Source organism: Chelonia mydas, chromosome 21 (genome assembly GCF_015237465.2).
Source record: "Chelonia mydas isolate rCheMyd1 chromosome 21, rCheMyd1.pri.v2, whole genome shotgun sequence".
NCBI classification, from domain to species: Eukaryota; Metazoa; Chordata; order Testudines; family Cheloniidae; genus Chelonia; species Chelonia mydas.
In genome coordinates this window covers 4,320,991-4,336,889 of record NC_051261.2, presented here as the reverse complement: position 1 = coordinate 4,336,889, position 15,899 = coordinate 4,320,991, and the positions used below count along the sequence as shown (strand labels likewise).

At 42.3% G+C, this 15,899-nt stretch overlaps 1 protein-coding gene across 1 annotated transcript in view; it reads right to left on the bottom strand.

The window, feature by feature from the left end:
* Window positions 1–15,899, bottom strand: part of PLXNA2 (plexin A2) — a 457,364-nt gene that overhangs the window by 407,460 nt on the left and 34,005 nt on the right. The window lies entirely within an intron of this gene.

Below are 15,899 nucleotides of genomic sequence, written 5' to 3'. Positions count from 1 at the left end.
ACTCTACTTTCTGTGGCTACTTCACCCCTCCTAGCATCTTGCCAGACAACTGACTGCAGGACAGGCTCAGAGGGCTTACTCTCCTCCTATATGTCCTCCCAAACTTCTTCCCCCTGCAGACCCTGTCTGTTCTCAGCTTCTTGACTTTATACTGCTTCCCCAGCTGGCTTCACTCTCCATTAACCCCAGCCCTCCTTATCACAGTTGATGACAGGTCATCTAACAGGGTTAATAAAGGGCCTGAACAACCCCATCAGGGCTGGTGTGGAGCTCACACCTCATCACAGTCCTAATCTGGCTGGACATTGCATCTAAAATGGGCATGTAAGCTAAAAATTCTCCACTCTATTCTGGTTTCTGGGAAAGCTCAAACAACAGTGCAAATATTAAAGTTCACTTCAAATATCTTTCAAGTCCAGGGCCATGCACTGAGCACAGAGCAAGATGGATGGAGAAGGCAGCCTTAAGGGCAATGCCACACCTCATTCACGGCAGGCCACTGCTAGATTAAAGGATATATACAAAGCTGACACCCTCAAATCTCATGGTCCCCCACTGGCTTTGCTGCTGGCATAATTTGGACCATACATGACCCATATATTCCGTTCCATGCCAACTTAGAATTGGTTTATAGCAATGCTTGGGCATCTCACCTCGACTTGAGAGGGAGGTTTACACACAAAGGTAAAGGAAGTCATGTTTCCTTGCCACTTGAATTTTGAGGCAACCCCTCCAAGGAAAAAATCAGGAGGAATCAGAATTAAAAGAACAGTCCCCTGCACGTTTACTCGAAAAATCAACCTTCGAAATGATTTGACAGCTTCCTCATTGTGTGTCATTTTTGCTGCCTGAGCATTGAAAGAACTTTTGGGTTTTGCTTAGTCTCTAAACCAGACCTGTGAACGCTTCAAGTTTATCCCGCATCTCCAGTCAGTGGTACCTGGAGAGAAGAAACTCTGGAAGGCAAGTGTTCTGGGACCGATTCTCTTTCTCCAGAGAAGCCATAAAGGGGATTATAATTCCTAATGCGATAACTGCATTTTCAAACATTGTACCTTATCTGGCTTCAGAAAGATGCAGGATGAGTAAACCAGAGCTGGGACAGGAACACACAAGAAGACTGGAGACATGTCCTCTAAAAAAGGACAAAACTTCTAATCTTCAGGAAAAATATAGCTGCAAGCAAGATCAGGAAGGAAAGTAACAAAGAATTGGAAAAAAAAGTGAATGCAAAGAACAGGGATTTACCTTGATGTTCGTAAACGTAGCTCATTTTAGGATCTAAAGGTAAATCTTATGATGTACTGAACAGTATAACTATAGGGGTGGAGGACTGAGGGATAGGAAAAGCAAAGGATAAAGAATATAAATGAGTTAAAGCTCCTGAGTTGCATTTGAAATTGATTTGCTTGGATTTCCTGGCAAGAGAGATAACTTTTTGTACTATAATAACTATAGACTTGTTTTGAAGGAAACCTGCTAGAGTTGGCCAGGAAATGGACTTTTAGCTCAACAAATAATTGAGTTTTTGGATAATTCATTAAGGAAACTATTCTTGCCAAGGAGTAGGGGTGCTTAGGGTAGATTAGCTGATCCAGTTCCTTCAGAAAGGTACATCAAAATCTACACGTTCCCACTGAACATTGCACTTTTTGACCAACTGGCATTTTCCATCTGAAATATGGAAATTTTTGAATGACGCAATCAGCTCTAGACCATGCCATCAGACCAACAAGAGTTTAAAGCATGGGTTCTCAATGTGCGGGTTGCAAAGAGGTGTCAGCAGGTCATGACCACTCTATGCTTCCCATATCACTAAACAGAAGACAAGTCCTGGTTACATCAAAGCGGGTTTCCAGGTAAGGGCGTGGGAGGGAGCATTATTGAAAGTTTGAGAAATATTGGTCTAAAGGATCAATTTGTTTTATTATCAAGCTGATATTATCATTATCTCCGGTTATATTTACCCAGGTAGCCAGCAATGAAACGGATTCTAGAATGGAGGAGTCTGTCAGCAGCAGGTTTCTTTACCATGTTACCTTTGTAACCTGTGATGATCGGAGTGGCAAGACATAACCAGACTAGATGCTGGCATGGGATTCTTAGGATGCTTTTAGATCACATTACAGCACAGCCCAGGCATTAGTCCAGGAGCAAAGAGATAAGCTCAGGAGCTATCTAATGCATGTGGGTGTCTGTAAGTATAAATGCTAGATCAGAGAGAGTCCAGTATTTAAAAATAAAGCGCAAATAAAGGGATTATTTGTACAGGATTGATCCAGCTCAGTCCCATCTCTCTTGCAGCCTTTATAGGGGGAAGAAAAACAAATCAGACATAGAATGCTTCATTTCCCCACACTGAAATTCACCACTGTGCTGCAAGCCAGCACAAGGCCAGTATACCACATGTAAGTCCCACTCAAAACAGAGTTTAAGTGAGACTTAGTGCATAAACCTGGTGCTGGCCCACTGAACAGGAGGAAATTCATCCATGAAACCCAACAATCTAGTGCATGGTACTGTGCATGAATCCTGTCTCACACTTCCAATGCCAAGTTTTCAGTAGGACTCATTAAATGCACCCTCAAAAATTGTGATCACATGGGTCAGGCATGCACACCCCCTGCTTTTTTTGCACAGTTCAATGTGCCCCCACAAAGGCAAGTTTTGCACATGCTGAACAGTTACATTTGCAAACGTTGGGGGTGCAGTCCAGGAGGCTTCGTGATAATTTGGCTGCAAGATTTGCAGAAAGCACATTCTTAAATCAGGAGGGCAGTGTAGAAAAGCCTAATAAAAAGGTACGTGCATGAACCATCTATCTGGCCCCTCAGTGTTCTGTAGCAATTAAGGGCAAAATTTGGTCTTAAGGCATTTGGTGTATATACACAGTAGTGGGCAGCTACTGATACTGTATTGATAGGAGCAATATCAACAACTAAACACTAGACAGATTAGTCAGCCGTTTCAGTTACAATCACTTTCCCACTTTCCCTCAGCCTGCCTGTTTGATTTACTGCAGGTCTTCTAAAGAAAACTTTCAGATGTCTATTTGTATTCAGCTCCTAGACAGGCATCCGGGTTTAAGGAGAGAACCATATGCAAGTGTGAAGGGAGCAGATGCTACATAATCAAGTGTAATTTAAAAGAAAAAAGGAAAGGTGATAGATGGACAAGATTGTATTCAGCATCAAGAACTTTTCTGTGGTTGCATTCACAAAAATGATGTTCTGCTTACAGCTTTGCATCTCATGCCAATGCTCTGGCTGCCTTCCAGGTTAATGCCACCAAAGACCACCTCTCTTCCCAGATGTCATCTTAATTTCATATCCTTGCTACTGGCTCGCTCACTGATTGTGATTCATCTCATGAGTGATGCTTTTGTACTTCCAGCTAAACCATCACGAATGGGATAAACTTGGAGCTTCTTCTGATGATGGGGTAATTCTCTGCAGGACCTATGTTCAACAGATCTCTTAAGATTATTTAATGGCCAACATGAGAGGTTCCAGAATTGACCACTATTCCTACCTGTCAAGTTCCTACTTAGGGGGGAGCCAGAACTGAACTTCTGAACCTTATATCAATATCTCTTTACCTTAGATGCTCTGCTGCAAAGATGGGCCTAGGACTCATAAGACCAAAGTTTAGTTCCCTGCTCAGTCACAGGCTGTCTACACTGCAACCAGGCAGGTATAGCCACTTTAATCTAGCTAGCACAGCTAAAAATAGCATTAAAGACACACAGGTTTTAGCTTGGGCTAGCAACAGGAGTACATAGGGGGAAATGCAGGCTTGTATAGCTAGAAACCTGCCAATCTGCAAAAATGTATAGACCATATTTGCGGATAGATGCGGATCAGAGGTTTCTCTCTAGAACTCTACAAATCTGTGGCTATCCGCTTTGTATCCGTGGATATCTGCAACCATGGATGCGGATCTCTACAGCTCATGTTTGCAGATTGGATGTAGATACTAATTTTGTAACTGTGCAGGGCTCTATGTATAGCCTATACTGCTGTGTCTTCACTGCTATTTTAGCCACCCTAGTTAGAGTAAAGCCAAGCCAATAAGTCAACAGAAGCAACATAGTGTTTACACGGACACTGCGTCAGCCTAACTACATCAACCTTGACTCTATGCTGCTTGTGAAGGTGAATTTATGGGGAGCACAAGAGGCCAGGGTAAGAAACAAACCAACCACCACCCTCACCCCCAAGGGTACTGCAGGATGGAGGACAGATGCCTTATCAGACCTATGAGAGTGTCCACAACTGGAGAGAACAAACAATGCTGGCGTGTACTAAAAGGGTTTAGCGGTGCTTTGTGGGGGTTCCTGGTGGGGAGTGGGAGGGGCTGCAGCAGCACATAACTAAGATGCATAGGTAGAGCTCAAAGGAGAAACTGGTGTATGGCTTGCGTGCTTGAATCCCAGTGCTTTCAGCCTTTCAATTCCACAAGCACCAAATTTTACCCTCCTCCCATGAAGAGGGATTGAAAAAGAAAAAAAGAAAAGTAATTGTTTTGTAATTCAATACAATACTAATCAATTGTGACAGGACCTAGAGACTATTTTCACGGTGCCAATTACTTAAAGGGCAAAGATGCCATACCACTATTAAAATGATGGCACAGACAGCTCTCTAGGACATTGTGGAACAATGAATTAAATGCTGCTCAACTTGTTCAATGAAATAAAGTATTGGATCATTAACCTTACCAATGTCAATGTATTGTCACTATCAAATTCAACTAAATGAGTGTCCAAGGTAACAGTAAAAAGCACACTTCAGCCCAAGAAATGCATTAATACATTATTGGCTGCTAATAAAGAGAGAAACTCTAGTGCAGTGTGAGCAACATGGAAAGGAGCTAAAAGTGTGTCTTAGAGAGGTAGTGAAATTAGATGGGGGTGATGGAAAGAGATTTGTGTTTGTATATTCACCCCCCTATGTGTGCACACATCACTTATATGCAATGCATGAATTTCCTTATTATATAGATGAGGACGCTCCTTTTATCTTTCTTCCTTTTCCTTTCTTGCCACTTCCCTGTTCAGGGTCAGCAACTTTTATAGCCTTCTTCCCAAACTTATGATCGTTCACCTGGCTGTTGTGCAAAATGGTGTATGGTCTGCTGATGTTCAATCCACATATAGTCTTTGAATGGAAGATGATGAGTGGGGGCGGGGGAAGGAAGTCCACAGTCATTGCAAGGGTCATATTATCAATGTAACTCTCAAGTCTCTGCTGCCCATCCATTCCAGCACAGCCTAGCCTCCCACAACTTGTCTTCAATTTAGGCCACCTGCATTAGGCTCATCACCACATCCTTTTGTTTCTTATCACATGAAGCATCCAGCCATTTAAACTATCTCAACACGCTCAAGGGAAGGCTTGGCAATGGGGAGCAGCAGGAAAGGCTCCGTCAGCTGAAAAGCTGAACCTTTCCGCACTGCCTTGCCCTGCCAGAGCCTTTCCTCGCTGCATTGAAAGGCTTGGAGCTGTTGAAACCTTTTCTCACTGCTTCCCTCTGTCAGAGCCTTTACCGACATGTGTAGCTATTCACACAGAGTGGATGTATCCTGCTTTTCACCGTGGCATGTAGCTACACGTATGCTACATGCCGCCACCAGTGACATGTAGTTCTCTGTGGCTATGTTCCTGGTGTCCGCAGCGTTCCCCTTACTATTGTGCTCCACACTGGACCCTGGGAACAATGTAGTAGCATTCCTATCCAAACATTGCTCTATTTCATGTTTTTAATACGGGGAGGCAAAAATATGTCTCAATATACAGGAATCACTTCACCCATCACTGCAAAGCCACCACCTCTGAGATGGAAAATGGCTTTTAACAGCACCAACAAAAAAAACAAAACCCACAGCACTACACACTGGAAAAAATATACTGCAATTGAAAATGCCTGTGACAAAATAGAAATGATCAAATAGTATCTGCATGCTATTACAATGAACCAACTTTAAAAGAAGATATGAAAAATGTTTTCCTTCTTTCTGCTCATTCATGAGTGAAAGGGTATTAGTGAGGCTGACCTTGCCTTCCTGAGACACTCGCAATTTTATTTTGATTTAAAATAACATGAAATGACCATACATAGATTTAAGACAGGCAGAAGTGTGAAAACATATGGATATTGGCAGTGACTAGTGTTATTTCTAGGCCCTTTTATATTTCATGATAAATAGCTTAAATGTGGTAATTTAAAATTTAAAATTGCAAATTCAGCCCAAGCCCCACCCTGCACACCAAGTCAGCTGATATGAGCCAGCCATGGGCGTTTTGCTGTAGTGCAGACATACCCAAAGAGATCTCTCATGAAAATTTCCTAAAACGTTGGACGTGTCAGCAGCACCATCTAGGATGGAAAGCACAACTGCACTGTGCAGTCAAGTCTTTGAAGGAAGGTGAATGCCATAAAGTCTACCTGTCTTGAAAGCACTCCCACTAATCGTGCTCTATTAGACAAGGATCCTAAGTCTCATCCAAAAAGCATAGCCACTTACAATTATCTGCATATGGCAGAAACATGGCAATGTGTTTATTGCGGTGCCATTACTCCTGACATTTGGTTCAATACTCTGTTTGTGGTGATGGTGGGTACATTTCCTCAGCTTTGAAATGCTCAATTGTCAAGCTAGAGTTTAGCGAGACAATTCTAAAGAAGAGAGGTCATTCATAGGTGGCACTCTAGTGAGTTACCAGTGCTTGGTCATCTACAAGGAGCTGAATTTCTGAGACCTTTGTTGATCCATGCCAACAGGATAGATTAGTTTGCCTGGAGCAGAATTTCATCTTTATGCCCAAGGTTAGTTGCTTCATCATATATTGCTGCAAAGCCTAATGTCCAAATAGAGATGTGAAGAGGATGCTTATTCCTATTTGAAACACCTAAATGACTAGATGGCATTCCATCTGCAGAGACACCTCCAACTCTGCCTTCATGGGTTGTCAGACAATTTTATTGGGCTATCCAAATCTTTAAGAACCTAACAGAGAACAGGACTATCAAGTTTTTGTCAGGTTAAGACAACAAAAGGGCTTTCTGTTTATGCTCCCTCAACTCTCCTGTGGTTGATGAATAATAATGGGCCAAACACTATTATGAGATACACCAGATGCTATGGATGAACAACCAAATTCAAAAGGGAATAAATAGGCACAATGAAATACATTTCAATAGAGAGTCAATTGTTAAGATGCAAAGAGCAGCCAGACGATGACATTTATAGTTCACATCTATAATCTTTATTGGTCCTGCAAAGCCTTGGGACTATGCTATGTAGTCCTGAGCACTTTTTACTGGCACCTTATCGAATAACTATCTACATAAATACACAATTCTATCCTGGGTTATAGTCTGACTTGAAGAGTTATGGCATGCTAATCATGATACAAATAATCTGAGAAAGTTTAGTGAAAATGTATGTACTGGATGCACCTGGCAGGTGACATTCATTCTGGTGAAGAGAACCGCCACGAGGCCTACGCAGAACTACAATCCCACTCAGGCCAAGCATTAAGTGCCAGATTTTGAGTAGCCTTCTTTCACTGAGTAATAACTTACTCCATGAATAGCCCCATTGATTGTGGAGTAAGATACTCTTATGTGAGCAAGGAGTTCACACTCAGATGCTAAATTGGGACTTCAGTGCTGTGTAGACATTACCCTGGTCCTTTACACAGGGGTGGGGCTTAAGGGCTTTCATCCTTGGTGCATATTTCTATTCTTCACTCAAAACGGCATTATGCTTCTCTACTCACCTTCAGCTCTTAACCCAAATTTTCAGTTGACTGAGTTATCAGCATTGGCTCAATGTGACATTTCTTAGAAATACCTGGAAAGGAACACGGCACCATTGTCCTAATGTAAGAAAATGTGCACTCCACATGATGGATCACTTGCTAGATGTAATGCTACATTTGTGTCAGGTTCATTCTGCCACGTCACATTCTGGACTATCTGAAAATTTAAAACCAATTAGAAGTCATGAACCACATCACTGATCAAACTGCTCATGCTTCAGCTCATCTAGAATATGCATATTGCATTCTTACTGGCTGGCATATGGGACATAATTTTTCAAGATGTGCTCATTGGTTATCTGGTGTCCCTTTAGGGGCAAGATGGTTCCACTTATCAAGCTGACCCTGTTTGAGTGTCTAGACTCCTATTCCCCTTGTAGACATTCTGCATGGATGGCCACCTCCTCCATTTTTATAATTTCAATATTAGGAGAATTACAAACTCACTACTGAAGTGAGCATTCCTTCATCATGAGCATGTCACCCATTGTGGATTTGGAAAGATATTACTGCTGTCTACAAGGGTAATGGGAAGCTGGCATAAGAACGGCCACACTGGATCAGATCAAAGGTCCATCTAGCCCCATAGCCTGTCTTCCGACAGTGGCCAATGCCAGGTGCCCCAGAGGGAATGAACAGAACAGGTACTCATCAAGTGATCCATTCTCTGTTGCCTATTCCCAGCTTCTGGCAAATAGAGGCTCGGGACATCATCCCTGCCCATCTGGCCAATAGCCACTGATGTTCCTGAATTTATCTAGGGTTTTTTTGGAACCCTGTTATAGTCTTGGCTTTCACAACCACCTCTGGCAAGGAGTTCCACAGGTTGACTGTGCATTGTGTGAATAGGTATAGGTGTGACTGGCAGACAGTTTCAGCATTTATGGAGTCCTGTATTGTTATTTTTCGTCACTATCTCCCCGGGTCAGGAGTGGGTAATTTGCGCGTCTGCTGCCTTGCTTGAATGTGGTAGCCGTTTCTCAGGCTCCCTCTCCAGAATTGAACCCTGATTCCCCATTACCCATTGTCACCATGGTAGGCCCAGGAAGTACCATTGAAAGTCTATGTCCTGCCTCCTCACAAGCATCTTCCCCTGGGCTTTCTCCCCAGCTCTCTTCATAGAGAGTCTCACACTAGTCTGTTCTGTTGAAACAGCTTCCCTAGCAAACAGCTGATCTCCCATACTTCGCAGGAAGGCTGGCTTTTTAATTTGCCAGAAGGCCTTGCTCAGTCATCAGTTCTCTCCGTCATGTGATGACTGAGGGAAAGGGCGGGGGGGGGGGGAGGGGGAGAAGGGAAAACCAGGAAACCACAGCTTATCTTGTGACAAACCTTTACCAGTGAGGCTCCTTGTCAAGCCCAGATGTGAAGAAAAACTGCCCATGTGTGACAGCATTGCACAAGGGAGCTCTTTTGGAGCAGGGATGTGTAATTTATACCACACTACACCAGCACTAGTGACATTGTCCCTATATATTTAAGAAACATATGAACAATTCCGGTAGGGGACACAGGATAACTTAAGAAAAGGATGCCACTCTGCTACAATATCTGCATCACACAAGTTTGGAATGCTGAATTCTGGCATGCTGAATTCTGGGCAGAAGTGTGCTAATGTCCTTTTGGAGCCAACACAGCAGACGGACAAAAAGGGATATGGAATGGGGCTTAGACTGCCAACTTTAAAGCATCTAAAATGAGTGACCCTTTTCAAAGATCCCATCAAGGTTTTGAATGTGCCTTTGAAATTCCACGGCGATTCTCCTTATTTCAGAGTAAAACAGGCCAAATGGAACAAGAATTGGCAGGTCTGTGTCAGAGAGCAAGCGAGGCTATTTTGTGGTTTGAATCTGTTCCATGTTGGATTCCTCGATCAAGGAGTATTAGTTTCAAATTAAAGTGTATCCCTTCACTGGCTTAAACAATCCCAGCCCTCTGGGCATGGTATAGAGAAAGGAACTGGAGTCTGTTTTTAGCACCTATTGCTTTAATGATTTCAGTTTGCAATACAGCTGCACTCTATAGTTATTGCTGTGTTCCAGTACATTTAACACCTCCTAAATGTGAGCAAATGAAAAACTACATATACTACTCTGTTTTGCAAGTGAAATGTTTTTATGACTATTTTTTATACTGTGGGAGAAGAATTGCAGTCTGTAAGAAATCTGAATTATACTGATCTTCATTCACCCCATCTTTTATATTCCCTGGCATCCCAACCAGCTGGGAATTAGGTTGACTGGCAGTGAGGCCTCCTGGATGAGATTATTTAGGACCCCCAAAATAATGGGACTTTTAGCTGGAGAAGGAATACCCGAATGAAAATGGAGGAGAAAAATTAGCCATGTGATCACTGTTTGAGAATTCTGTTCCAAACCATTGCATCTCTATAGCTGACTATACATTTGAGAAAAAAAAAAAAACCCTAAACAAAAAATACAGCTTTTTCAGTTGTGTGATTAGATGAATCAATAATGGCATTTTCTACAGTGCCATTATCTATAGGATTTCTTAACGCTGTTCCCTACAACAAGTCTTGCATCCTATTGATCTACAGTATTAGTGTAAGGTGCTGGTAGCGGCTTTCAGTTTGACTCAGGTTTTGGGGTTTATTTTCAGCTCTTAGATTTTCTGTTGTCTCCCATCTGTGTGTGTTCCCTACCTCTTTTAAATAAATAAATAATAAATAAAATCTAAACCCTTGCATGGCTACTAACCCGTTAACATTTCAATCCATGTTAATCCCAGTACCCATTTCATTCTAAAGCAACTCCTGATATCTCATTGTCCACTCAGTGTTTATGTGCTGTTCAGAGTATATAAGAGTGCTGTAGAGTGACCCTTTGTAATTCCTGCACTAAAAGCTTCTTGGTTTGAAAATATGACCATTGTACAATGGGAGGGGGCAAGTTCTCTGCTGGTGTAAGTGGCCTTTGCTCCATTGAAGTCAATGGAGTTTTGCCCGTTCCCAGGAGTTAAGCCTGAATTTGTGTCTGGCATTTTTCACCTATTCCCTAGTCCTTCCCTCAGGTCAGTCACATAGTATATTGCCATCACCCTCATGTTATATTAGGTGTTCAACATTCATATTATTCAATATGTATTCTGCATGGTGGACCAGAAGACAGCAGCTGCGTGGGGACTCAACTATGCTCCACATGCTGAGAAATGCCTTCTCCAGCATGGTATTCTGCTATTTAGGACCTGCCCTGATTCCTTGCCGATACACAGCAGAGACCTCGCTCTATATACAACATAGGCTAGGAGGATTAATGCAAGCTACATCACCATAACTACAGATCCTGCCTCTGGAATACCAATTCTTAATAGGACAGACAAGCATTCTGCTGCATCTAACACGAGTTTCCAGCTTGTTGGAAAGTGGACTGGGTTATGGGATTGAATTAAGCAGGCTGGTGTTGGAAACTTAACTGTTGATTTCCATCGTTTCGAGTCTTATTCCCCCCCGCCCCCGCAATATCATTCTACTAATGATGCTTTAAGTAAAAAAATCATCATCCTTAACTTAAGAAAGGATACTGTCCGGGAACACAAAAAACAATTTAAGATTCTTGCATAGAAATTTAAACAGCATCTCTGTTTATGAGCAATCTGTGACAGGAAAATAAACACACTCAAGGGGTCATTGAGAACCCCCTAAAACAGCTCTGCTCATCTGGACGATTGTGCTTTTGGAAGAACTAGATCTTCTGTGCTATACCCAGAACTAGGATAGGTGAAGGGCAAACCTCAGTTGGCAAAAGTAAATGGGAACCTGAAAGGCCAATTCAATAACTGCTATGTAGATATATTTACCAGCATAATTGATGGATGTAATTTTTCTCCACCCTTTCTGCAATTTACACTTCAAGAGCCAAGCACTTAATATATTGTAAGATGAATGCTGCAACAAGAGTGCTTACAAAACAGTGAATATGGAAAAAATAATCAGGAGAAAAAAGCACAACAGGTCTTTGAATCAGAAATGGTATTAATGCCATAGAAGAGTCTGAAGAGCCCTGGACAAGTGCTAAAATAAGCTGTTCTTAGACTTTAAGACCTAATCTATCACTAGTTTTTATTTATTTATTTTTACAGGGCAATTCATAAAGATAGATTTGGTGCTTTGTTGTTACAGTGAGTGCCCCGGGGAAGGCAGATAAAGGGCAATAATATAACTAATGGGAACAAACTTTATAGCATTAACTCATCAGGAGCATGGAAGGAAGCACAAATTGGTAGGTATGACGGATAAAACTTTTAGTTAAGTTTTTATTCAAGATTTTCTAGTATAATGCATAAAACTCCGATGAAACAACGCCAGTTGCTAGTGTACAAACAAGTAAGCCAACATGGGTTGTTTCAGAACACAGCTATATTAGCAAAGATGTATTTTACACCTCCCCTCCTGTTTTTCCCCTATTAGATCCACTACCCAAAAAGAAAGGGTTGGATTCTGTGGCCACTTGGACTGCAGTATGTATTTAATTTCATTAACTTCCTGCCATATGCCTTTCAGGTACAAAGAAAACCATCCCTTATGGGAAAAAGGACGGGGTCTTGTGCAGTAAGGAAAAAAGTCTCACTTTTGATTTATTGGGTCAAATGTGTTGCTGGTGTAAGTGGGTACAGCTTAAATTTATTTCAATTCAGCTTCACTCATTTATACTAGTAGAGAAATTTCTCTATTTATTCTTCAGTAGCAATAACCTACACAGCAGAAATAATGTGGAGTGGGTAATCTGACAAAGCAACAACAGGAAGAGAAAAGACAGCCCAGGGGTTCCAAATGCCCGAGGTCATTTCACAAGCGAGGAATGTGTGTTCCCTGGCCGCTTCCAGAGAACGCAGCCATCAGTTCCTGCCAGTGCTGTCAAACGCAAACTGGGAAACAAGACATGCATTTATTTTCCATTGGCCAAATACGGTTATGGTTCATTAGAAAGTATGTAGTGCTTTTAATCACTAAAGTGCTGTACTAACATTAACTAATTAATCCTCACAACACAACCCTTGTGATAGGTAAGTTGGTATCACTATCCCCATTTTACAGAGGCTGAGCTGGGACAGAGAGGTGAAGTGACTTGTCTAAGTGACATGGAGTCAGTGGAAGAGCAAGATTAGAATTCAGGATTTCTTGACATTCATAGTCTTAGGGTGAACCCCCCCCCCCCATACAGAGGGCCAGTACCAGGCGTAGAAACTACTTAAGTCATATTTGTGAGGTCTTAAATACAATGGTCTATATCACATAACCCACCATCACCGCTGGCACAACTTGTTAACATTCTCAATAGAGAGGCTGAAGAGGGAACGGAGGCTCATCTCCACTTTTACCTGTACAGGTTGAGTCATGCTGGCATTGAGAGAGAGAGAATGAATGAATGAGAATCTGGTAGTGTAGCTGCCAGGCATGTGCCTGGTCTCTGGATCAAGAAACCAATCCAGACTCCAAAGTCCAGAGCATGCATTAGAATGCACATGTCCAAAGAACTCTGACTTCTTAATGCTTGGCTTGCGTGGGATTGTAGTTCTACCTAGGCCTCGTGCTGGTTCTCGTCACAGGAATGAATGTCACCTGCCAGGTGCAACCATAGGCTTTAAAACACAAAACCCCCAAAGCATTGTATCAATATCATAGCAACACTCCTTAAATATCAAAGCCAATCACAGTTTCATCCTATGAAATCTTTTCTATATTGTCCGGTAGATTTAAAATACATTAAAGATAAATATATGGAAGACACATACTTAAAATACTTCCTGAATATTGGTTGAAATATTCCACAGAGGAAAAAGAGTGGAAGAGGTGGGGTAACTCTACTTTGTCAGAATGATAGATTTGGTATAAAACTATGACAAACATCCAACTTGCTCAGTTTTAATAGGGTTGTCAGCAGTGAATGTTATCTTAACTTATGAAAAAAAAATAAAAAAAATGCCTTCTTGTTGCTCCATATATCATGATGAACAATAGTCCAACAACAACAGAAGCAATCATTTCTTAATTGGGCTTGTTTTCTTGCTGGGCGCAGGGTTGGGGGCAGGATCATCAGTAATGAAGGATGAAGAATGCTGAAAGACTTATGCTCACAGATATTAGCACAAAACTAGATGGCTTGGAATTATTCTTTTAACCACAATAGATAATTCTTGAATGATGTGCCCAACAATGACAAATCCTGCAGCCAGAGGAAGTCATCAATTATATTAACAAGTATATTTGATTCCTTCAAAGCAATGTAGTTCAATTGAGCCTTCAAAGACAGTGGAAAAGTTAAATGCCTGCCTCTCAGAAATGATTTCTATGGAAGGGGAATAGTTGACAAAAGTATGTGCTGTAGTGGGGAAGAGGTGATACCTGTCCAAACTCAGGACCAAAGCCCGAGGTTCATATTCAAGAGTTACTTGGTCATTACTCAGGCAGACTCCAAGAGACGAAGTCACCCCACGCAGAGGGACTAGCACAAGGCCCATTAGCCTCAAGGGCACAGCTCTTCACTCCTTGACGTGTGTCTTCCTTCCTTCCTGCAGAGTCAGCAGCTGGACACAGCCTAGCCCCATAACTTTCCTACAAACCAAATCCAAGCTCCTATTAAGTATTTCCCGAAGAACCTATGTAGGATTTAAGCCTCTTAGGCTCTGTATTGCAAAGCTTTGAGTTAAGGCCCCTTCCTATGAGCACTCCCCAAGAGGCATATTGCTTAAAGAAATGAACTTCCAGTAACCCAGGGTAACACTTTCAAAAATGCTCAAGTGACTTAGGAACCTGTCCCCCATTGATTATCATTGGGATGTAGGGTCTTAAGTCTCAGCCACTTTTGAAAACGTTACTCCCAGTGCATTTTGGGACCATTTCTGTCCTCAAGAGGAACGTTTACAGCCCTTATGTGCTCTGTAGCAATGGGCAATACTACTCCCTGTGTGCGCACGACAGGTGTTGTTGCATTGTGACTGCACGATATTGCCACTGTAATTTGGGGGCCCAGACTCTCAATCCTTACTCATGTCAGCAGTCCTGTTGAAATCAGTAGGGACTACTTGCGTGATTAAGAGGTTTGCAGGCTCAGACCCTAAGCAATCAGGATCCTGCAACAAAGTTCTGCCCATTTAGTCGCGCAAGATGGCACTATGAGCTTCTAGCAGCAGTTAGTGTTTTTGTCAATGTGTCTGTACACACCCTGAACACACTAACAGTGCTCAGTGAACAAGCCATTATCATAGCAGCAGTGGGAGGAAGAAATAGCTGCAGGAAGCCCAGGCAAGAGAAATAAGTTATTTGAGATGAGATTTGGTAAAAGATGGCATGTCAACAAGGGGCACAGATACAGGGAGGGTGTTCTAGATCACAGCAGTTGCGGAGGAATAAGCTTTTACATCAAACCGTGCCAAAGCTGTGCTCAACAAACAAAGACTGAACTGGGTTCAAACGGGGAGGGAATTAGCAAGTGTAGCTAGGGGACTAGAGAAATGAGGACCAAGATGTTGGAGTGAGAAAGTGAAAGCAGGATTCTGAACTGAAGTGGATAGTGCATCGCAGGGCTGAGCGGGACATGGTTTCTTCCTTGGAAGATCTGAGAAGGGGTTCAGCAACATTTTGCACATGCTAGACAGCAGATTCAGCACTATAAGCTAAGTGGTCCCTTGATCTGTGAGTATTCCCACGAACATCTATGGAACAACCCAGAGAGTGCATGCTACTCAACCGGAGTAAGGGTAGCAAAGTCTAACCATGCACCAAGACAGGAAGGAGAGAGCTGACGGGTTAATCCTGCAGCCCTTGTTCACATGAGTGCCCCCTTCTACTCATTGGGACAACTAACATGAGAATGATATTGCAGGATCAGGCCCTAAATTCATTTCACTGAGCACCCTGGATTGCATTTGTGAGGCATCATCCAAACTCTCCTATGGCCGAACAGCATACCTCAAATCCAGTCATCAAAACTTGTTATGCAGGATGCCTGAGGCTTTAACAATGAATTTAAATACAGAACAGCAAGCTGGATTAGCGTCCATGTTACTTGCCTGTCACTGCCCACAACCCTTCTCCTTAAAAATGGATTTTTATAT